The sequence below is a fragment of the Piliocolobus tephrosceles genome, chromosome 7 (genome assembly GCF_002776525.5).
Source record: "Piliocolobus tephrosceles isolate RC106 chromosome 7, ASM277652v3, whole genome shotgun sequence".
Classification (NCBI taxonomy): Eukaryota; Metazoa; Chordata; class Mammalia; order Primates; family Cercopithecidae; genus Piliocolobus; species Piliocolobus tephrosceles.
Genome location: NC_045440.1, coordinates 144,472,288 through 144,495,760, shown reverse-complemented (window position 1 = coordinate 144,495,760; position 23,473 = coordinate 144,472,288). Strand labels below are relative to the sequence as shown.

General features: G+C 45.8%; 1 protein-coding gene across 5 annotated transcripts in view; it reads left to right on the top strand.

Moving 5' to 3' along the window:
* The first annotated feature begins 5,921 nt into the window (after positions 1 to 5,921).
* The window catches only part of PTK2 (protein tyrosine kinase 2), a 362,172-nt gene continuing 344,620 nt past the window's right edge, over positions 5,922 to 23,473 (top strand). For 4 of the 5 annotated variants that reach the window (XM_026454573.1, XM_026454578.2, XM_026454577.1 and 1 more), the window contains exon 1: positions 5,922 to 6,078. The gene's annotated coding sequence lies outside the window, so the exon portion shown is untranslated. Of the gene's footprint in view, positions 6,079 to 6,123; positions 6,327 to 23,473 lie in introns of those variants that run through there. The other variant, XM_026454574.2, reaches the window with a different exon arrangement.

Genomic DNA, 23,473 nt, shown 5'->3' with positions numbered 1-23,473 from the left:
TACCCATCTGTAAAACATACTTAGTAATACTTATCTAAGGCAGTCGTGAAAAGTAAATGAGATCATAAATGATTTGGGGCAGAATTCCCCAGAAAATGTGAACATTTGTCCCCTCTAAAGGCTGTGGTAGGGACAGCAGCAGGTACAGAGTACTCATTAGCTCTAGATGAACTGTGACTGGAGCCTTTGCTACCAGGTCCAGACCAAAGGGGTATCTCAGGTCAGGCGGGTGGGGGATTGTCGCTGGCCTGGACCTTCTGAGCCTTGCAGAGGGGAGGATTTTCCTTCACATGCAGTATTTTGGAGGAGGGGGTTTGGCGGTGGGAGTGGGCTTGGGGCCCAGGCCAGGGAGCGGCATCCCGGGGACAGACCGCTGCGGTGAGGTCCTGCTCTAGGCAGCTCAGCCTCCCGACAGGGCTTGCTCACTTCTACTCAGGGGAACTTGGGGGCACTGAGTATGGGTGAGACCTAGAAGAGGCCCTGTTAGTGCCTCTTGCGCCACAGGGTCCTGGAACACGCTGGTGGGGTAAACTGGGCACGATCTATGTGAGCAGGAGGGGCTGGGATGCTCCTCAACCTAGAAAGAATTGTTCCCACGTCCCCGCAGGAGATGGGCACCCCTGCGGACCCCTCTTCCCCTATCTCTGCATTCCTACGTGACATGTCTGTGGAAAGTGAAATTTCAACTTGTAGTAAAACCTGCATAGGCCGGGCGCGGTGGCTTACGCCTGTAATCCCAGCACTTTGGGAGGCCGAGACGGGCGGATCACGAGGTCAGGAGATCGAGACCATCCTGGCTAACATGGTGAAACCCCGTCTCTACTAAAAATACAAAAAACTAGCCGGGCGAGGTGGCGGGCGCCTGTAGTCCCAGCTACTCCGGAGGCTGAGGCAGGAGAATGGCATAAACCCGGGAGGCGGAGCTTGCAGTGAGCTGAGATCTGGCCACTGCACTCCAGCCCGGGCGACAGAGCGAGACTCTGTCTCAAAAAAAAAAAAAAAACCTGCATTGAAGCCAGGCATGGTGGTTCACGCCTGTAATCCCAGCACTTTGGGAGGCTGAGACGGGAGGGTTATTTCAGGTCAGGAGTTCGAGATCAGCCTGGCCAACAGAGTGAAACCCTGTCTGTATTAAAAATACAAAAATTAGCCAGGTATGGTGGCGGGCACCTGTAATCCCTGCTACTCCAGAGGCTGAGGCATGAGAATCACTTGAACCCAGGAGGCAGAGATTGCAGTGAGCCGAGATTGCGCTATTGCACACCAGCCTGGGCAATAGAATGAGACTCAGTCTCAAAAAAAAAAAAAACAAAAAAAAAAAACAAAAAAAACCCAACCCTGCATAGCCTCATTATTCTGTGAGCCCAGAATGTTCCTGAATAGTGACCACGGATTTGTTTTGCTCACTCCTGGGCAAGCTGCAAGTGGTGATTGTGGCCTCAGCAGAGGGCAAGGGCCCATTTGACTTTATACGGGACAGAATTTGGAGGTGGGACTCTGTCTTCAGCCCCCTCCTTTACCCCTGCTTTCCCTCTGGATGTCTTCCCTAGGGGCATCCTCTGCCCCTGCCTTCTGCTCTTCCACTCTCCCCATTTTACAGAGGAGGAAGCTGAGACTCCGGGAGGTTGAGCAGCCTGCTTGGGGCCATGGGGTTGTCACGTGGGGGAGCTGGGATTGGAGGCCAGGTCTGTCAGGCCCTTTCTGCACTCCACCCCTCTCCAGATTCTTGAGGCCCAGCATGCCGTGATGATGTGAGAGACCCATAGCTCCCAGGGGCACATTTAACTGGATTGAAAAGTACCCCAGGCACCTGTCCCCTGGCTCTCACTTTCTCTCATCCCAGCTTCTCCAGACAGATCTGCAGGGTGGTCAGCTGTGATGTGGGCAGGAACCTGGGCTTCAGTGTCTCTTCAGTGATATCAGCTTCCACGCCCCCATGACTGTGCATCCAGCCCTGGCCTTAATGTGTGTTTCTGCTTCTCTAGTGTGAGTGAGCCCCTCCTGGGGGGGAGCCCTTAGCCAACCAGGGAGGTGGGGGGCTTTTCAAGGGGTAACTGCTCCCAGGCTCAGTGCAGCTGCTCTACCAAGACAGGAAGCTCTTCCTGAAAGCTTCCCACACAAGGTCAGCGCTCAGCCCATCTGGTGCAGTGCAGGAAGGGGAGAAGCCAAATTGTGTTCTCTGCTTTGTTTTTTTGTATGGGGTATGAGTGCATCACAGACTGTGCTGGGGAGAGGAAGGAGCACAGGCTTTGCAGTTGGACAGATGCAGCCTTGAGTTCCAGCCCTGCTATCTGACTCATTGCTGCTGCTGCTGCTGCTGCTTTTTTTTTTTTTTTTTTTTCTGAGCAGTAGTTCTCTTTTCTTTCTTTCTTTTTTTTTTCTTTTTTTTTTTTTGATGTGGAGTCTTGCTTCTTTGCCCAGGCTGGAGTGCAATGGGCCAACCTCAGCTCACTGCAACCTCTGCCTCCCGGGTTCAAGCAATTCTCCTGCCTCAGCCTCCCAAGTAGCTGGGATTACAGGCACGTGCCACCATGCCCAGCTAATTTTTGTATGTTTAGTAGAGACAGAGTTTCACTGTGGTTAGTCAGGCTGGTATCGAACTCCTGACCTCAAGTAATCTGCCCGCCTTGCCCTCCCAACGTGCTGGGATTATAGGCGTGAGCCACTGCGCCCGGCCATCTGAGCAGTAGTTTTCAAATCTATAAAATGGAGGTGCCGATAATAGCATCTACATCACAGGGTTGCTATGAGGTCTAGAGACACCGTATACAGGTTCTGACCCATGGAGACTGAGAGAAGTCAGCCTTCCTTGACTCTGTGCTCTGGTGGTCTTTTGAATACCTCCTCCATCATCAGGCAAATTATTAGTAATCCATAAAGCAATGGTTAGTCAATCAATAACACCTATATATGCTAAGCACCCTGCTGTTTTATGAGAATGGTTTGTTTCCTCTACAACCTATTTATTTATTTATTTATTTGAGATGGAGTCTCGTTCTGTCACCCAGGCTGGAGTGCAGTGGCGCCATCTCCGCTCACTGCAAGCTCCGCCTCCCGGGTTCACGCCATTCTCCTGCCTCAGCCTCCTGAGTAGTTGGGATGCCCACCACCACACCTGGTTAATTTTTTTGTGCTTTTAGTAGAGACGGGGTTTCACTGTGTTAGCCAGGATGGTCTCGATCTGCTGACCTCATGATCCGCCCGCCTTGGCGTCCCAAAGTGCTGCAATTACAGGCATGAGCCACTGTGCCTGGCCTCTCTACAACCTAATTTTAATGTACATGCTTTAGAGTCTCCATTTTATAGATGAGAAATTGAGGCTCAGAGACATTATACAACCTTCACAGGTTTATTGGTGAATGGTTAAACTTGAGCCTAGGTCTGTGCCAATGTTCATCTTACTCCTCAGCCTGAGTTCTTAGGCACCACAAAGTATGCCCAAGAGGTAAGACAAGCCACTGTTTCCTAGGTTTGTCCCTTTTCCCCTGTTTGTATCTCTGTCTGCCCTTCTCCTTTGCATCACTTTTTCCCACCCTTTTCTGATTTTCTTCTTTTATTCAGCATAATAATAATGAAAGCTGCCCTTCAAGAACGTCAGTTTCAAATGTATCATGGCAGAGTCCAGGAAACAATATTGTGTAACACACTACCTTAAAACCTAAAGGCTTAAAACCACATGTATTTTATTGGCTCACAATTCCGTGGTTTGGCAGTTTGGGCTGGGTTCAGCTGGGCAGTTCTTCCATCAGTCTCTCCAGGTCTTATGTAGCTGCAGTGGGCTGAACGCTTCACGGTGGCTGAGCGGTCTAGCACAGCTCACTCACATGTCTGGAGCAGCTTGTTGGCCAGGATGCTCAGTTCTCTTCCACATGGCCTCCTCATGAGGCTAGCTTGGGCTGAAGAGAGGGAAAGTGAAAGCAGCATGACCGCTTGAGGCTTAGGCTTGGAATTTGTACAGTGTCACTTGTGACACATCCTATTGGTCAAAGCAAGTTACAAGATCCATCCACATTCACCAGGTGAATAAATTCCACCTCTTCTTGGGAAAAGTGTCAAAGAACTGATGGCCATTTTTAGTCTACCATGCTAAGTGCAGCCCCTTCCCCCAAACTTATCCTTAATGCAGTCCCTTTGTGCCTCCACTCCCTTCTTTTAATTCCCATGCTCTTTTTATCCTTTTAGTAATAAGCTCTCACTTCACATCACCCAAAGCTTCATTCATTCACTGGACAAATACTTATCGTGTGCCAGGACCTATTAGTAAACAAAACAAAGCCCGTGCTCTAATGAATCTAAGATTCTAGTGGAGAGAAGGACAATCAAGAAATAAACAAGAACACAGTGTTGGGCCATGGTGAACAATAGGTGCTTTGGAGAACAACAGAAGAGACTAAGTGTGGACTGTGTGTGAGGATGGCAGGGCAGTGGGTGGTTCCTATTATATACAGAGTGGTCGGCTGGTATCAATGAGGTGACATAAAAGCAGGGTCTTGAACGAAGTGAGGAGCAAGAAGTTCCAGACAGAGCAAATAGCACGCACAAAGGCCTAAGGCTGGCATGGAGAGTCAATTCCTTACAATTTTATATGTAGTAAAAAGTAACAAAACCCAGAAAGACACCAACCTTAATATATCTCATTAAAGAACAATAAAACCCAAAACATTTAAATATGGTAAAATCTTGATAAGCAAAAGCTTTTTTACTTGATTTTTACTTGATTTATAGCTCCTAATGCAATGACGTGTGTCAGCTTTCCGGGCTTCAGGGTGTTCACCTTTCAAAAAGGCCTCGGGTGCCTGTCTGTCCTGCCTCCTGGCTTGCGGTTAGCATCAAAATGACACCATAAAAATGAAAGTTGCAGCCTTGAGGGTTCTTCTGGTTTCATTTCCGACCGCAAGGTTGCCAGAGTGACTTTTTTTTTTTAAGTAACACAAATCAGTTATCACTTCCTGCTTAAAGCCCTCCAAAGGCGCTCTGTTGCCTAAAGAATAAACTCCAGGCACCTTAAGCAAGGCCCCGCGCAGCCGTCTGCATTTTTCAATCCCTCCAACCTCGCCTTTTGCTATTTCCTCCACCCCACCTATGGCACGTTCCAGTCATAACCAACCAGCTCCTCGCTGACACACTGGCTCACACCGCGGAAGCCCGGGTCGGTGTTGGGGCGAGCCTTCCCTCCTATGCTGGAGGAGTCCATCTCAGGTCTGTAGGCCTCAGGAGGGACTGCGGGGCTCGTTCCCTGCTGGCGCTCAGTTAGGTAACCTGTCTACCTCCAGTGGACTTCTAAGTCCCTTTCATGATTTTTCATCTTCCAAAATCAAATCATGGCCCAGCCCAACTTAGCTATGATGCCATGAAAAGACTCTCTGAGTCTCAGTTTCCTTATCTGCAAAAAGGGCCCAGGAACCGCTCGTTAGGGTCGGTGTGGTGCCTGGAGAGTGCACTGCAAGGCCCGGGGTCCGCAGCGGGTGCCCAACTCTGGGGGCGGGGCGGCAGGGCAGCTCAGGAGGGAGGTTCTCTAGAGGGGACCCCTTCGGGATTTCGGGGCAGGGAAGGGGATAGGGAGGGCTTTCCCGAAGTCCGTCTAATCCCGCTGGCTGAGAGCGCGGCAGGTGGGACCCCAGGATGTCCGCTCGGCGGGGCGACCCCGGCCACCCCCGAGACCAGGGCTTTCCCCGTCCGGCCGCCACGCCCGCGCGCGGCCTCGGGCCACCCCGAAACTCCGGCCTGGTCACCACAGAGCAAATTACGGGAGCGGAGCCTGACTGCGCGGTGGGCATGCGCGGGCAGCGGCGCGCATGCCCAGTCCCTTCGAGAGGCGGAAACTCCGGACAGAGACGGGGCCGGGCGTGCGCTGCCGAGGGAGGGCGCGCGCCTCAGCCGGCTGCCGCGCACGCGCGCGGGCCCGCGCCGACGCAGCACGGCCCCGAGGGCGCGAGCCCGCGCCGCCGCAGCCGCCGCCGCCGGGCCGGGACCGCTGTGCGCCCACGGCGTGAGGCGTGGGAGGTAGCGCGGCTGCCGTCGCCCGGCGCCGCCCCGTCGTCGTCTGCCTTAGCCTCACGGCGCCGAGCCGCGGTCCGAGTGAGTGCGGGGCGCGGGCCGGGGGCTGGGCGGGCTCCTTCTGTGCAGCGGTCGTGGGCTGGGCCGCGGCCCTGAGGGCGGAGGGGCAGAGCGGGGCCGCCCAGCCAGTCCCGGGGCGGATGCGGCGGAGACCGGCCCCTCCCGCGCCCCCGGTCCCGGTTCTGGGAGGAGGAGAGGCCGGTGACCGTGAGGAGGTTGGGGCGCCCGCGGAGGCCAAGAGGCTCCGAGAGGCTCAAAGGCTTAAGGAGGTCAGGGGCGCGCGCTGGGAGGCGGGAGCTTGGGGCGCTGGGTGGTCGGGAGGCTTGGGGAAAACTGGGAGGCTGAGGGACGTGGGGAGGCGGGGGCTCGAGGAGGTCGGGGATTCCGGGGGCGCGCGGGGAGGCCAAGAGGTTCGGGGAAGACAGAAGGGCTGGGGCACATGGGGAGTCCGGGGGACGTGAGGAGGATGGGTGGGCGACTTTCGAAAAGGCCGGACGCGCGGAGAGGCCGAGGGGCCTGAGGAAGAGGAGGAGGCCGGGGCTCGGGGGGCGCGCAGGGCGGCCAGAGGCGGAGGACGGACCGGCCTCCGCCGGAGCGGACCCAATGCCTGAAAAACAAAAGGGGAGAGGCAGGAGGAGGAAGAGGGAAATCGCGGGGACGCCGGCAGGGTTCGGCCGGACGCGAGAGGGAGGCTCGCGACGGCCCGACCGGGCTCCGGGCGCGGCCCCGTGAGTAGCCAAGGCTGGGCTCCGAGCGGCCTGCCGGTGCCGGAGCTCCAAGCCCGCCGTGTGCCCGAACGCAAACCCTCAAGTTTGATAGAGCCCGGTGGGTTTCTTGGCGGGAGCCCTGGAGCCCTCACTGGAGTCTTCACTGGAGTCTTTGTGCTTCCCAAGTTTCCTCCTCTTCTCCGCCCCCAGCCCCCGACTCTGCGGCGGTGGCTTAGGCGCAACTGTTTGCCGAATTTCTGTCTGGGTTCCTTGTGTAGCGGCATCCTGTTCTTTCTTAGAAGAAGGTGTGTGTGTGTGTGTGAATTGGTTTCATTTAATTGCAGGATTTTGTAGCTAAATTCAGTGAGGATAAATTTTTTTTCCCCCCGAGTCATTTCAACAGTGTCTCATTCTTGCATAGTTAGCCTGCAGCTGGGATTTTGGCAGTGAGACTAAGATAATAGTAATATTGTAGTAATTATGGGAACTGGTTATACATTCAAGCTGAAAGCTGAAGGCAGTGCAAGAGTTTGGGGATTTGTATTTATTTAAGACTTAACCATCGCTGGGATTTTTACTTAGAATGTAAACGTTTTCATGTCTGCAAAAACAGACCACTACTATATGAAATGAAATACCAGAGCCTCAACCTCAAATTTTATTTGGGAAATGGGTAATGAAAATGATGTCTTCGAGAGTTGAGCACTCTGTGCCATATTTGAAAACTTCTGAACAGTCGGATGCAAGCACACGGATGTAGTTAAAAGACCCACAAAAGTAAATAGCATTCAACGTATTTTTGTTGGGGTACAGTATAGGTAATATTTTCATCCAGTTATACTAGTCAGTTAATTGGAAAAGTCCTATGACATTCAAACAAGGAACATTTTAAGGATGTTTTTGTCCCGATATCTTTGTGTTTTGTATTTGTGGTTATCCTTGGAGGGGAAAAACAGGCTGAACCTACCATCACGTTGAACCTTCTTGTTTATTAAACTGCAGAGACATCAAAGTCGATATTACAACGTTTTCCTTTAAAAAATTTCAGGTCACTATCAAATAATCTAGTTTAATAATGAACACAGGCAAAGATTATTTAAAACACATGTTTCCTTTTAGGGCGTCCACAATCACCTAAGACTTCAGTGTAGACGCTGATTAGGAGGACCCGTAACATTAAGTGATGGTGCATCAAGAAGCAAGTCATTGGGTAAATAAAGATATGGAAATCAAAACTCCGTGTTTACGGTTTGGGGCAAAGAATACTGGGGCAAACTCTGAGAGGAGATGGGACCTAAAAAGCCTTATTCTTTGAGGCTGGAAGCCCACTGTAAGTGAATAATGTTAGATTAGGAGTGAAGTTCCATGAATCCAGCAGTGAAATTGTGAGGAGGCAGTGAGCATCATTAAAACGTTTCATACTAAAATGTTTTTTGAAAAGCACCATGTTTCTTGATGTAAATTACATAACTTACTCCCTCAGTCCTCAAAACCGTGTTCTCCAGCTAGTCAGATGACTGTTCTTTTAGGGAGTTGGAGACATTGTCTAAGAAAATCCTATTGTTAAAGTTAGCCCCCTTAAAAAAATGATTGGGTCCTGTAGAGGAAATTATTTATATTGTATTCTATAATGTAAAAAATAATTTTGAAAACTGTCCTTTCTTGAACGTTGATTTTAGTTAGAAAGGTAGGATCTTAGTTCATATTTGTAAAAGTTATGGAAACCTTTTTCCCCTTGTATTTTGTGATGTCTTAATTTGTAGAAAATAATTAAAATTATCTTAAGAGTTACAAAAGATGCATTTCAAAGTGTTAATATAAAATTTTAGTTTTTAAATTTAACATTTTCAGTTTAGGTATTCTAAACTGATGTTGATTTAGACCTCGATCAATTCTTGTTTTAAATTTCAGTAACATTAAAAGTTATACTATGTTTATCGTATTTGAAGTGAATTTTTCTTTTTTGCTAGTGAAAAACATCTGAGAAAAGTTTAGTTTGTGTAGCACAGGCATATCTCGGTTTCTAGACCACTGCAATAAAATGAGTCACACAAATTGGTTTCCCAGTGCATATAAAACTTATATTTACACTATACTGTAGCAAGTGTGCAGTAACATGTCTAGAAAAGCAATGTACATTTCTTTTTTTTGAGACAAGGTCTTGTTCTGTCACCCAGGCTGGAGTGCAGTGGTGCAGTCATAGCTCACTGCAATGTGGACCTCCTGGGCTCAAGTGATCCTCCCACCTCAGCCTCCTGAGTAGCTGGCATTATACGTGCACACCACTACTCCCAGCTGATTTTTACATTTTTTGTAGAGATCGGGTTTCCCTGTGTTCCACAAGTTGGTCTTGAACTCCTGGGCTCAAGTGATCCTCCCACCTTGGCCTCCCAAAGTGCTGGGATTGCAGGCGTGAGTCACTGTGCCCAGCTAATGTACATGACCTAATTAAATACTGTCGATCATCTGAGCCTTCAGCAAATCATCATCTTTTTGCTGGTGGATGGTCTTCCCTCAATGGTGATGGCTGCTGACAAATCAGGGTGGTGGTTGCTGAAGACTGAAATGTCTGGCAGTTTCTTAAGATAACAATTAGGTTTGCCACATCAATTGACTCTTCCTTTCATTAAAGATTTCTCCGGAGTATGTGATGCTATTTGAAAGCATTTTATCCACAGCAGAACTTCTTTCAGAATTGAACTCAATACTCCCAAACACTGCCATTGCTTTATCAATAAATGTATGCAATATTCTAGACCCTTTGTTGTCATTTCAACAATGTTCACAGTATCTTCACCAGGGGTAGATTCCATTTCAGGAAACCACTTTCTTTGCTCATCCCTAAGAAGGAACTCCTTATCTGTTCAAGTTTTATCATGCGATTGCAGCAATTCAGTCACATCTTCAGGTTCCACTTCTAATTCTAGTCCTCTTGGTGTTTCTACCATGTCTGCATTTACTTTCTCTACTGAAAACGCGAATCCCTCAGAGTTATCCATGGCGGTTGGAAGCAAGGTCTTCCAAACTCCTGTTCATAATGCTATTTTCACTTTCTCCCATGTATCATGAATGTTAATGGCATCTGGAATGGTGAATCCTTTCCAGCATGTTTTCGATGTACTTAGCCCAGATCCATTAGAGGAATCACTATCTATGGCAGCTCTACCCTTATGAAACATATTTCTTTTAAGACTTAAAAGTCAAAGTGACTTCCTAATCTATGGGCTGCAGAATGGATGTGGTGTTAACAAGCATGAAAACCTCATTGCTCTCCTTGTACATCTCTCTCAGAGCTCTTGGGCAACAGGTACTTTGCCAATGAACCGTAATATTTTGATAGGAATTTTTCTGAGCAGTAGATCTCAACAGTGGGCTTAAAATATTCAGTAAACCATGCTGTAAACAGATGTGCTGTCATCCAGGCTTTGTTATTCCATTTGTAGCGCAGAGGCAGAGTAGAATTTAGAATTGACGTTGTTCTTAAGGACCCTGGGATTTTCAGAATGGGAAGCTAGCATTGGCTTTAACTTGAAATCACCAGCTGCCTTAGCCCCTAACGAGAGTCAGCCTGTCCTCTGAAGCTTTAAAGCCAGACATTGGCTTCATCTCTCTGGCTGTGAAAGTCTTAGATGGCATCTTCCAATAGAAGTTGGTTTCTTTCTTCATTTAAAACGTGGTGTTTAGTGTAACCACCTTCATCAGTGATCTTAGCTAGATCTTCTAGATAACTTGCTGCAGATTCTCCACCAGCACTTGCTGCTTCATCTTGCACTTCTATACTATGGAGATGGCTTTTTTCCTTCAACCTCATGAACTAACCTCTGCTAGCTTCCAGCTTTTCTTCTGTAGCTTCCGCATGTCAATTTACAGAATTGAAGAGGAACTTTCTCTGAATTAGGCTTTGGGTCAAGGGAATGTTATGGCTGGCTTGATCTATCTGGACCACTGAAACTTTCTCTATACCAACAATAAGGCTGTTTTCTTCACCTTTAAAAAAAGATTTTTTTTTTGAGACACAGTCTCACTCTGTCACCCAGACTGGACTGCAGTGCAGTGATGTAATCTTGGCTCACTGCAGCCTCCGCCTCATGGGTTGAAGTGACTCTTGGGTCTCAGCCTCCTGAGTAGCTGGGATTACAGGTGTGAACCACTGCGCCTGGCCAGGGCTGTTTCACACTCTTGTCATTTGTGTGTTCACTGAAGTAGCACCTTTAATTCCCTTCAATAACTTTTCCTTTGCATTCACAACTTGGCTGTTTGGCACAAGAGGCCTCGCTTTTGGCCTATCTTGTTTATGTTATGTTATTTATTTGTTTTGAGACAGAGTCTCGCTCTGTCCCCTAGGCTGGAGTGCAGTGGTGCGATCTTGGCTCATTGCAACCTCTGCCTCCTGAGTAGCTGGTACTACAGGCATGCACCACCATGGCCGGCTATTTTTTTTCTTTATTTTTTTAGTAGAGACGGAGTTTCGCCGTGTTGCCCAAGCCATTCTTGAACTCCTGAGCTCAGGCAATCCGCCTGCCTTGTCCTGCCAAAGTGCTAGGATTACAGGCATCACCACTGCGCCCGGCCCTATCTTGATTTTTGACATTTCTTCTCACTAAGCTTAATAATTTCTAGCTTTTGATTTAAAGTGAGAAAGTGAGATAGGTGGGACTCTTCCTTTCACTTGAACACTTTGAGGCCGTTATAGAGTTCCTTTTTTTTTTTTTTTTTTTTTTTTTTTTTAAAGACGGGGTCTTGTGCTGTCGCCAGGTTGGAGTGCAGTGGTGCGATCTCGGCTCACTGTAGCTTCTGCCTCCCAAGTTCAAGCGATTCGCCTGCCTCAGCCCCTGGAGTAGCTGGGACTACAGGCATGTGCCACCACGCCTGGCTAATTTTTTTGTATTTTTAGTTGAGGCAGGCTTTCATCATCATATTGGCCAGGATGGCCTTGATCTCCTGATCTTGTGATCCACCTGCCTCGGCCTCCCAAAGTGCTGGGATTATAGGAGTGAGCCATATACCTGGCCTTGTTTTTTTTTTTGAGACGGAGTTTCACTCTTGTTGCCCAGGATGGAGTGCAATGGCGAGATCTCAGCTCACCACAACCTTTGCCTCCTGGTTCAAGCGGTTCTCCTGACTCAGCCTCCTGAGGAGCTGGGATTACAGGCATATACCACCACGTCGGGCTAATTTTGTATTTTTAGTAGAGACGGGGTTTCTCCACATTGGTCTGGTTGGTCTTGAACTCCCGACCTCCCATGATCCTCCCCTCTCTGCCCGTTACAGAGTTGCTAATTGTTTTAATTGCAGTATTCTTGTATCTCAGGAAATAGCAGGCCACAGGAGAGGGAGGAGAGCAGAAGAGACAGGCCCAGTAAGTGGAATAGTGGGAATGCACATGTTTATAGAGTAAATGTGTATCTCATGTGGGTACAGGTCATGGTCCCCTCAAAACAACTACAGTAGTAAGATCAAAGACCACTGATCATAGGCCAGGTGCATTGGCTCACACTTATAATCCAGTGTTTTGGGAGGATTGCTTGAGGCCGGGAGTTCAAGATCAGCCTGGGCAACATAGTGAGACCCTGCCTCTAAAAGTAAAAAGAGATCACTGTTGACAGATCACCATAACAGATGTAATAATAAAGTTTGAAATATTGTGAGAATTACCAAAATGTAGCACAGAGACACAAAGTGAGCACATGCTGTTGAATAAATGGCGCTGATAGACTTGCTCGATGCAGGGTTGCTGCAAATCTTAAGTTTGTAAAAACTTTTTAGTAAATGCTGTTAATTGTAGCCTGATTTGCGCAAATACTCTGATGAAACGATTTGTAGACAAAAGAAGGAAGTAGATGTTTTTGCCTTAGTGGCACTCTCCTCCCCCTTAGCAGTTGGAAGCCTCAGAAAAACACTGGTAGCATCACTACAAAGTTTACATGTTTTTAAGAACATGAAAGTATTTCCTTACAATCCTTAATTAAATTTTATTTAATTGAAATCTACCTAAATCTTACTGATATACTTTTTTTTTTTTTACTATAAATTCATTTTTTTTCAGAAACAGATAAATGACAAAAATCATGCATTTGGAGGGGTGTGGTAGCTTACACCTGTAATCCCAGCACTTTGGGGAGCCAAGGTGGACAGATCGCTTGAGCCCGGGAGTTTGTGACCAGCCTGGGCAACATGGCACAACTTGGTCTCTACAAGAGATGCAAAAATTAGATGAGTGTGGTGGCGTGTGCCTGTGGTCCCAGCTACTTGGGAAGCTGAGGTGGGAGGATCACTTGAGTCTGGGAGGTCGAGGCTTCAGTGAGCCGAGATTGCACCATTGCATTCCAGCCTGGGTGATACAGTGAGACTCTGTCTCAAAAAAAAAAAAAAAAGTCATATTTATGGGTTATCTGTGCCTAGGGTCTCTTTTTTGCCCTCATATTCCTTATTAAAATTCCTGCATTTTGGGATTGGATTCTGCTGTGAACCGTAGGTGCTTGTTGTGTCTATGTCTCTCTTGACCAAAACACTCTATGTTTGTCTTTGCTGGTTCGATGAAAAAGCTTAACAGTGTTAGTGTTACAAATTTTGTAGTGAAATGTGTGTTGTCTTGTGAGAATGTAAGCTCCACGAGGGCATAAACTTTGTTTTATACGTGATTGAATCACCAGTGTCTTACACAGTAATATTTATTGAATGAGTAAATGAAAGAACCCAGGTATATTAATGATTATTGGAGAACTGTTACTTGCATCAGTCAGGTGTCTACTATTTTGTTTGCCCTGGTAAAGAACCTCACTTAAAAATTACATAGGGGTCAGGCATGGTGGTGCATGCCTGTAATTCCAGCACTTTGGGAGGCAGAGGCCAGCCGTTCACCTGAGCTCAGACTCACATAGGACTTGATACCAGGGAAGAACTTGGGGTTATCTTTTTCACCTTTGTCTACTGTATTTTAAATTACTACTGTCAGACTTGGGCCAGGAAAAAAATACTGCTCTGCTCTTTCATAATTTTGAAACTTTTTTTTCTGGAAATCGATCTTGTAGGAATTGATTTGGACTCATCCTAAGTTCTGAAGACATAGTAAGGTTGTTTGAGGTGACACAAAATGATGGAAGTTTTGATTACTTGTCCAGAAGCTCTAATGTATCTTTTGCTAATCAACTGGATTAATTGGATGCTTTACAAAGATTTAACATTATGCCTCTAAACCATTTAAAAGAACGAACATCTTCCTAATATTGAAGTGTGTGAATTATGCATTGTGCCGCTTATCCTTGACCTGGTTCAGAGTCTTTTACTGCTGTGCTGCCGTTGAGATAAAAAAGTGACAGTTCAAAATACATTCACTCCGGTAATGGAAGTCAACATTTGGGTACAGAATCTCTCCTTGAGATTTTGCAGTTTGCCTTTCAGTGAGTTCCTCTATAGTCTTGCTATAGTGTGAGGGGGTAACTCATTCACACTATTCATGCACACATTCCAGTAAGCTCCAGGGGCTTTCAGTGGTTTTCAGAGTAGTGACAGCATTTGTAGCATCACTATCATCTAGAAACTTGCTAGAAATCCAAGTGCTGAGGCCCTACCTCTGGCCTCTTGAATCAAACGCTAAGGGTGGTGTTCAGCACGCTTTTTTATTTTGTTTTGTTTTTGAGACGGATTCTCGCTCTGTGGCGCGGGCTGGAGTGCAGTGGCGCGATCTCAGCTCATTGCAACCTCTACCTCTAGGGTTCAAGCAATTCTCCTGCCTCTGCCTCCCGAATAACTGGGACTGCAGGGGTATGCCACTACGCCCAGCTAATTTTTTTTTTTTTTTTTTTTCGCAAGATGAAGTTTCAGTCTGTCGCCCAGGCTGGAGGGCAGTGGTGCAATCTCGGCTCACTGCAACTCTGCCTCTCGGGTTCCAGCAATTCTCCTGCCTCAACCTCCTGAGTAGCTGGGATTACAGGCACACACCACCACACTCTCCTAATTTTTGTATTTTTAGTAGAGACAGTGTTTCACCGTGTTGGCCAGGCTGGTCTCAAACTCTTGACCTCAGATGATCTGCCCGCCTCTGCCTCCCAAAGTGCTGAGACTACAGGCATGAGCCACTGTGCCTGGCCTATTTTGTTTCGTTTTAAATTTTTTTTGCTTTTCTTTGAGACTGGGTCTTGCTGGAGTCTAGTGGCGTGATCACCGCTCACTGCTGCTTCGACCTCCCAGGTTCAGGTGATCCCCCTGAGTAGCTGGGACTACAGGTGCATGCCACTACACCTAGCTAATTTTTGCATATTTTGTAGAGATGGGGATTCACCATGTTACCAGGGCTGATCTCGAACTCCTGGGCTCAAGCAGTTCTCCTGCTTTGGCCTTCTGAAGTATTGGGGTTACAGGCATGAGCCACCATGCCTAGCCTCGCAAGCTTTGTAAACTTGCTGTCTTGGTGCTTTGATGCATGTTAACGTTTGTGAACCACTGCTTTAGGGTGTTTTGAAAGAAATGCAAGTCATAGGAGGCAAAAATTAGTCTTAATTTGAGGTATGTGTATGGTATTTTCTTGGCCACTTAGATTTGCTAAGGAGATTGCCCTCGCTTCAGGAATCTAAATGTGTTTTTTAGGATTTTCAAAATCTTGGGAAGATCTCACAACTGCTTTTGTTAAGATTTTGAATGTTTTATGCAGAGACTAATTATTTTAAATCTTTATTTAGAATTTGAATGAACAATTTTACATTGAAATAGCAGTTTGTATGGCTCCTGGACTCGTGGCTTTTGGCAAATGTCAGTAGAGTGTGTATACATATTGGTGCTTAAGGCACAAGCTCCCTGGTGGTTTTGTTTTGGTGCTAAAAAATTGGCTAACATATAATAGAGTCAGGGTGATTGCCAAGTCTTGGGGTAACTAATGAAGCTGTATTGTGTGAATTGATTTGTATTCCTGGTATTGAATTATTGCCTAAATTTAATACATTCTTTTGCCTTTTGCCCTTTTCTCCTAAGAAAAGCTTAAATAAAAATTAAACAATCCACAAAGATGAATTTGGTGATGTCCCATAAATCTGTTGTATCTTATGCAGAATTAGATGCATAACTTGGCAGACAGAATGTTGTGAGCTCAGAGATGAGGATTCTGTATTATCTGTTAGGTATCTTTGAGTCCCCCACAGCTTGATCATAATACCATTATAGGTGGTCAGTAAATAATGTAAGGAATGGAAAAGAGTCTCCCGTCTATTCTGTGGGTTTTCAGCGTGTTGATAGTTGAGGAATATAGATACATGAAAGCCTTGTAAAGCGTTTCAGAAAAGATCGAATGTCTGAAGGGAGTCAATTAGAAAGACTAAAATGACTTTGTTATATAGTCTATGTTGTAAAGGGTATTTAAGTAAAGTTAGAGAAGAAGAGTAGGGATGAGCAAAATTAAAATAATGTAATCTAAAAACAGCAAGAAGGATGTTTCCACATGAATTTCCTGCTATGATCTTTCAACTGTGCAGCTCAATGAAAGCAAAAATAATAGAAATGAGATGGTGGGAAAATTGACCTGGAACAATTTCTTCTTGAAACAATTTGTTGGCCTGACATGTTAACTCACACCGGTAACCCCAGCACTTTGGGAGGCCAGGGCGGGAGGATCACTTGAGCCCAGGAGTTTGAGACTAGCCTGGTCAACATGGTGAAATCTTGTCTCTCCCAAATAATATAATAATAATAATTAGCCAGGTATGGTGGTGCATGCCTATAGTCCCAGCTGTTTAGGAGGATGAGGTGGAAGGATTGCTTGTGCCCAGGAGGTCAAGTCTACAGTGAGCCGTGATCACACCACTGCACTCCAACCTGGGTGACAGAGGGAGTCCCTGTCTCAAAAAAAAAAAAAAAAAAAAAAAATTGGTCAAGGGGAGTTACACTTAAAACTTATAGTCAGTTATATTCTGCGATGACCATTAAATGTACTTTTAAGAGTGCCTGGCCTATAGTAGCTTTTCAGGAAATGTTAGTAAATAAATGATTCTTGTGTTGCTTGCCACTGAAAGGTTAGGCTGCAATCATTGACCATGTTCTCAGCACAGTTTCCTCTTCTCTGCTTTTATAACCCGTTTCTCCTTTGCACCCCTTTTGGTGGTTTCTGTAGTGTACCACCTTGTGGTTTTAAATAGCTTTTTTCTAATTATAATGAGGTTGCACTTTTTTTTTTTTGAGACAGAGTTTTGCTCTTGTTGCCCAGGCTGGAGTGCACTGGTGCAACGTTGGCCCACCGCAACCTCGGCCTCCTGGGTTCAAGCGATTCTCCTGCCTTAGCCTCCCGAGTAGCTGGGATTATGGGCATGCACCATCATACCTGGCTAATTTTGTATTTTTAATAGAGATGAAGTTTCTCTATGTTGGTCAGGTTGGTCTTGAACTCCCAACCTTAGGTGATCCGCCCGCCTTGGCCTCTTGAAGTGCTGGGATTACAGGGGTGAGCCACCGTGCCTGGCCGAAGTTGCACTTTCTAAAATAAATTTGTGGGCCATTTGGATTTACTGTTTTGCCAAGTGCCCGTATTTTTCTATTAGGTCTTCTTCTTCTTTTTTTTTTTTTAATTCATTAATTTGTAGCTTCTGTATATATTCAGAATCCAAGTCCTTTGTTGGTTTATACATCTTGCCACTATCTCCTGCTTTGTGGCATGCGGTTTCACTGACTCTCAGTAGTTTTTGTTTGTTTGTTTCTTCGAGATAGGGTCTTGCTTTGTTTCCCAGGCTAGTGTGCTGTGGTGCAGGCTGGTGGAGTTGGTGCCAACTCCAACTCTTGGGCTCAAGCAATCCTCCTCCCTCAGCCTCCTGAGTAGCTGGGAATACGGATATATCACCCTACTGGCCAATTTTAATTTTTTTTTTTAAGAGATAGGGTTTTCCTATGTTGTCCAGGCTAGTCTCAAACTCCTGAGCTCAACCAGTCCTCCCACCTTCACTTCCCAAAGTACTGGGATTACGAATGTGAGCCACTGTGCAGAGCCTCAATGGTGTTTTTGATAGAAGTTAAGTTTAATATAGTCCAGTTTATCAGTCTTCTCCTTTATAGTTCCTGTTTTTTTTGTCTTCCCCTACCCTGAGACTGCGAACTAATTCCTCTGTTATTTTCTAAATGTTGAATAATTTTGCATTTCATCTTTATAATTCACTTGGAATTGATTTTGGTGTATAGTATAAGGAAGGGATTAAATCCATTTCATTTTAGTATGTGTACATCTAGTTATCCCAACACCATTTATTGAAAAGAGTATCTTTTTCCCTGCTTCTGCAATGCCACCTTTGTTGTAAATCACTTGTCCATATACGTGTGTGTCTTTTTTTTTTTTTGAGACGGAGCCTCGCTGTGTCTCCCAGGTTGGATTGCAGTGGCGCGATCTCGGCTCACTGCACCCTCTGCCTCCCGGGTTCACGCCGTTCTCCTGCCTCAGCCTCCCAAATAGCTGGGACTACGGGCGCCCGCCACCACACCCTACTATTTTTTGTATTTTCAGTAGAGGCAGAGTTTTACCGTGTTAGCCAGGAGAGTCTCGATCTCCTGACCTCATAATCTGCCTGACTTGGTCCCAAAGTGCTGGGATTACAGGCGTGAGCCACCGTGCCTGGCCATGTGTGTGTCTTTTAGACTCTGTGTTTTTGGATTCTTTGATTCCACAAACACGAAGCTGTCTAAATTATTTTAGCTTTATAATAAGTCTTATCGCATTGTGGAACCCTTCCTACTTGGCTTTTCTTCACGAGTACCTTGGCTGTTCTTGACCTTTTGCAGATCAATACATGTTTTAGAATTACTTGTCGCCGGGCGCGGTGGCTCAAGCCTGTAATCCCAGCACTTTGGGAGGCCGAGACGGGCGGATCACGAGGTCAGGAGATTGAGACCATCCTGGCTAACACAGTGAAACCCCGTCTCTACTAAAAAATACAAAAAAACTAGCCGGGCGAGATGGCGGGCGCCTGTAGTCGCAGCTACTCCGGAGGCTGAGGCAGGAGAATGGCGTAAACCCGGGAGGCGGAGCTTGCAGTGAGCTGAGATCCGGCCACTGCACTCCAGCCTGGGCGACAGAGCCAGACTCCGTCTCAAAAAAAAAAGAATTACTTGTCAACTTCTAAAATAATTCTTCCAGATGTCGTTTGCGATTACATTGACGGTCTACATCTATTTGTGGAGAATTGGATTGTTACAGATCTCTGAATATTTTTGTACAAGGCTTTGTATGTGTGTAGACTTTTGTATTTCTTGGGAATGGTTGGACTAGGACTGGAATGGCTGGATCATACGGTAGGTGTATGTTTAACTTTTTTTTTTTTTTTGAGACAGGGTCTCACTCTGTTGTCCAGGCTGGAGTGCAGTGGTGCAATCACGGCTCACTGCAGCCTCAGACTCCCAGGCTCAAGTGATCCTCTGACCTCAGTCACTGGAGTAGCTGGAACTACTGTGTGTTGGTGAGTACAGGCACTCACCATCACACATGGCTAATTAAAAAAACATATTTGTAGAGACGAGGTCTAGTCATGTTTCGCAGGCTGGTGTCAAACTCCCGCGTTCAAGCAATCCTCCAGTCTTGGCATTCCAAAGTACTGGGGTTATAGGAGTGAGCCACGTCACCTGGCCTGTTGAAATTCTTAAAGTGCCAAACTGTCTTCTAGAGTTGTACCATTTTGCATTCCCACCAGCAGTGGATGAGAGTTCTGGTTGCTCTACATCATTAGGGCAACACTTGGTATTGTCAGTCTTGTATACTGTAGCCATTTTAATTCGTTGTGTAATGGAATTTCATTGTGGTTTTAATTTGCGTTTCCCAAATGACGGATAGTGTTGAGCATCTTCTTGTATGGTTATTTGCCATCCATATATCTCTGAAGAAGTGTTTAAATCTTTTGTGCATTTTAAAGTTGTTAGCTGGGCACCGTGGCTCATGCCTATAATCCCAGCACTTTGGGAGGCAAAGGCGGGTGGATCACCTGAGGTCAAGAGTTGGAGACCAGCCTGGCCAACATGACGAAACCTCATCTCTACTAAAAATACAAAAATTAGCTGGGCATGGTGGTGGACGCTTGTAATCCCAGCTACTCAGGAGGCTGAGACAGGAGAATCGCTTGAACCTGGGTGGCGGAGGTTGCAGTCAGCCAAGATCCCGCCACTGCACTCCAGCTTGGGCAACAGAATGAGACACTGTCTTAGAAAATTAAAAAAAAAAAAAAAAAAAAAAGATTTTTTTTCCTCCATTTTTTTGGGTTTTGAGAGTTCTCTATATATTCTGGATACAAATTGTTTATCAGATACATACTATGCTTTTCTCCCAGGTTATGGCTGGCTTTTTCATTTTCTTAACAGTGCCTTGAAAAGCATAAGTTATACATTATGATAATGTCCCATTTATGAGTTTGTTGCTTTATGGGTTGTGTTTTTGTGTATGTGTTATTTTTAAGAGTTGCTTAATCCTAGATCACAAAGGTTTTTCTAATTTTTTTTCTCCTAGGAGTTTTAGATTTTACATTTAGGTTTATGATTAGGTTTATGATTTAATTTTTGTTTATGGTATAAGATTTGGATCCAAATGATTTGTAGGATTCTCTTGAGGCCTGGAATGAAGGTCGCTTCCTCCAGAGAACACGTATTTTTGTGTCAGCCAGTCTGGGATCTCCTTAAACCAAATTCAAGGCTTGAGATTGTTTGGACCCCTCATAGATCTAGTTCTGCTGGATCGTTGGTTCATTACTGGTTTACTCTCTGGAGGTGTGTAGCCTTTTGGGTTCTTGCTTATTGTAGTGGGGTTTTGGGTTATATGCTTTGGAGGACCCAGTCTTTTATTCCTGTCTCCCCTCTCTGCACTGTCATAAAAATGAAAGTTGAGACTTTTCAGAATTAGTAAGTGCCCTGAGGGCAGAGGTGGTTTCTGTGCTTATCTCTCTGACTTCTTGGTTTCCTTTTAATTTTTGCCTGTTATTTCTTGTCTTGTCGGATTCTGGTTGCTTTTAAGATTAGAAAAATAGTTTGTCCATATTTTCTTTTAGTTTTTTTCAGGAGGAGTGTTGGACCAAATAACATCACCTGAAATTAAGAAGCCAAGACACGTTCTTTTTTATTTCACTCCAGAGTCTAGACCTGAACCTGATGTCTGATATGGTAACCACTAGCTACAAATGGCCAATTAAATTGAAATTAATTACAGTTAAGCGAAGTTGAAAGGCGTGTTCCTCAGTTACACTAGTCCCACTTCAGGTGCTCATTAGCCATATGTGGCTAGTGGCTACCACATTGGGCAGTGCTGGTATAGAACATTTTCATCATTGCAGAAAGTTCTAGTGGATAGATATGGCTCGACTGTGAAAACCTCATTGGGGACTTGCACTGGTACGTGGATCTGCATTTGAAAACCGCTAATATGGGTATCCTTGCTGTTTAAAGTTTGAATTTTTTGGAATCTATATAGCTAGACAGATGATTGCGCACCTTTAATAGACTTACTGTGAAATCTATCCCTAAGGTACAATGTAGATTCTTAGACTGGTTTAGGTGGTGAAATGTGAATCTGTGGCACACTGAGTAGATAACTATTAACTATTGATATTTTAACTTACAAATATGTCAGTTTTAACTGAGAAATTTTGTGAAAGCATTTATTATATGTTGATCTGTGTCTTCGACCCAGTGTCTCCCACTGCACCTGCCCTGCCGTCCCTGCCCTTAGGCAATCATAGTGCTGTGCAAAGTTGCAGGGCATTATGGGGTTCTGGCAGGGGTGTCACAGCACCTACTCTTGAGAGAACAATAGGAATTAGCCAAGTGGAGAGGGGAAGGATGGGGGAAAAGGTCTTAGGGAGAAGAAAGCATGGGCAGAAGCCTGGATGTTGGTGAGAACCATGTGGAGATTGGTTTGAAGCATCTTAAATTTGATTTCTAGTATCAAGAGAGGTAGCTGAAAGCACAGATTTTAAAAAATGTCATGAGGCCAGGCACAGTGACTCAATGCCTATAATTCCAGCACTTCGGGAGGCCTGGGCAGGAGGATCAGTTGAGTCCAGGAGTTTGAGACTAGCCTGGGGAACATTGTGAGAACTTGTCCCTACAGAAATTTAACAAAATTAGTTGGGCATAGCGGTGCATGCCTTGGTCCCAGGTACTCAGGAGACTGAGGTGGGAGGATTACTTGAGCCTGGGAGGTTGAGGCTGCAGTGAGTTATGATCATGCCATTGCACTTCAGCCTGAGTGACAGACTGAAACCCTCATCTGACAAAAGTAAAAAAATAAAGAAGATATAAAAGGAAAAGCTATGTCAGGCTATTCTGTCCATTCACACAGTATTTCCTATTAACTGGTAATATAATGTTGTCATGGTTGTGTTGGGATCTCTTGTTCTAGCTCACAGAGGACCAATCTTTTGAGTATGTGTCCACAGTTGTTAGGGTCAGAGGACATGCCTGAAGTAGTCCCAGCTGTCCCTTTCTGCCAACTTAACCATGTACTAGATTCATGCCTGGTAGTTCCTGGGCACATTTCTAGGAACTCGGGGGATGTTGAGTGGAGTCATTGTCTTATTGTCTATTACTCTAGGAGGAGGAAGGGTTCAGGTAAGTCAGTAAGTTAAGCTGTGGTTTAGGTTCTGTACAAGAGGGGCGATAAAGATGAAGGAGTGGGACTGAGGATGGATGTGGGGGAAAGGTTAGGGCCAGTCTTCATCACCACCTGGGGAGTAGCCTGCCAGCACATGTTTACCTTTAGTTTGGGATCACAGCAAGCAGAAGAGATGAAAGCTCAGTTTAACCGTTCTAGGATATATATTTGAATTGGAGAAGCTACCTCAAAATAGTGTGTGTGCAGGCACTATATGAAGGCTTCTCAACATTTAATGTGCATATATGCCACCCAGGGATCTCGTTACATTTTAAGTTCTCGTTACATTTTAAGAATGCTTATTTTAAAATAAGCATTGAGTCTGTCTGGGAAGGGCTTAGACTTGCATTTTTCGTAAGTTCCCAGGTGATGCCAGGGCTGGTGGTCTGTGGACCATTCTTGGAGTAGCAAGGCATTGGTTTTCAAAGTGTGGGTTGCAAGGTGACACTGAGTCTTACTTTGTTTGAAAGTTGAATAATCACTGCTGAGTGTGGTAGTTAAAGGCATGGCGTTGGGGTCAGAATCCTGGCTCTGTGATCTTGGGCTCGTTTGTTAAGTTCTCTAATCTCTATTTCCTTGTGTGGCATGTGATTGTACTACATGATCATGTAATGCTTAGTCTTTTTTTTTTTTTTTTTTTTCTTGAGACAGAGTCTCACTCTGTCGCCTAGGCTGCCAGGCTGGAGTGGAGTGGTGTGATCTCGGCTGACTGCAACCTCTGCCTCCTGGGTTCAAGCGATTCCCCTGCCTCAGCCTCCCAAATAGCTGGGATTACAGGCGCATTACACCACACCCGGCTGATATTTGTATTTTTAGTAGAGATGGGGTTTCACCATGTTGGCCAGGCTGGTCTTGAACTCCTGACTTCAGGTGATTCACCCACCCTGGCCTCCTTAAGTGCTGGGATTACAGGCTTGAGCCACCGTGCCTGGCAGTGCTTGGGCTTATTAAATGCTTTATGAAAGATAACAGTTATTAAAAGTAAATGTTTACATTAAAAGTTTGCCAGTGTTCAAAGTATTTAGTCTTCCCTGCATCTTTGCTCAATTTGTAAAATTGCACCTCGCTCCTTCCTTCCTTCCTTCCTTCCTTCCTTCCTTCCTTCCTTCCTTCC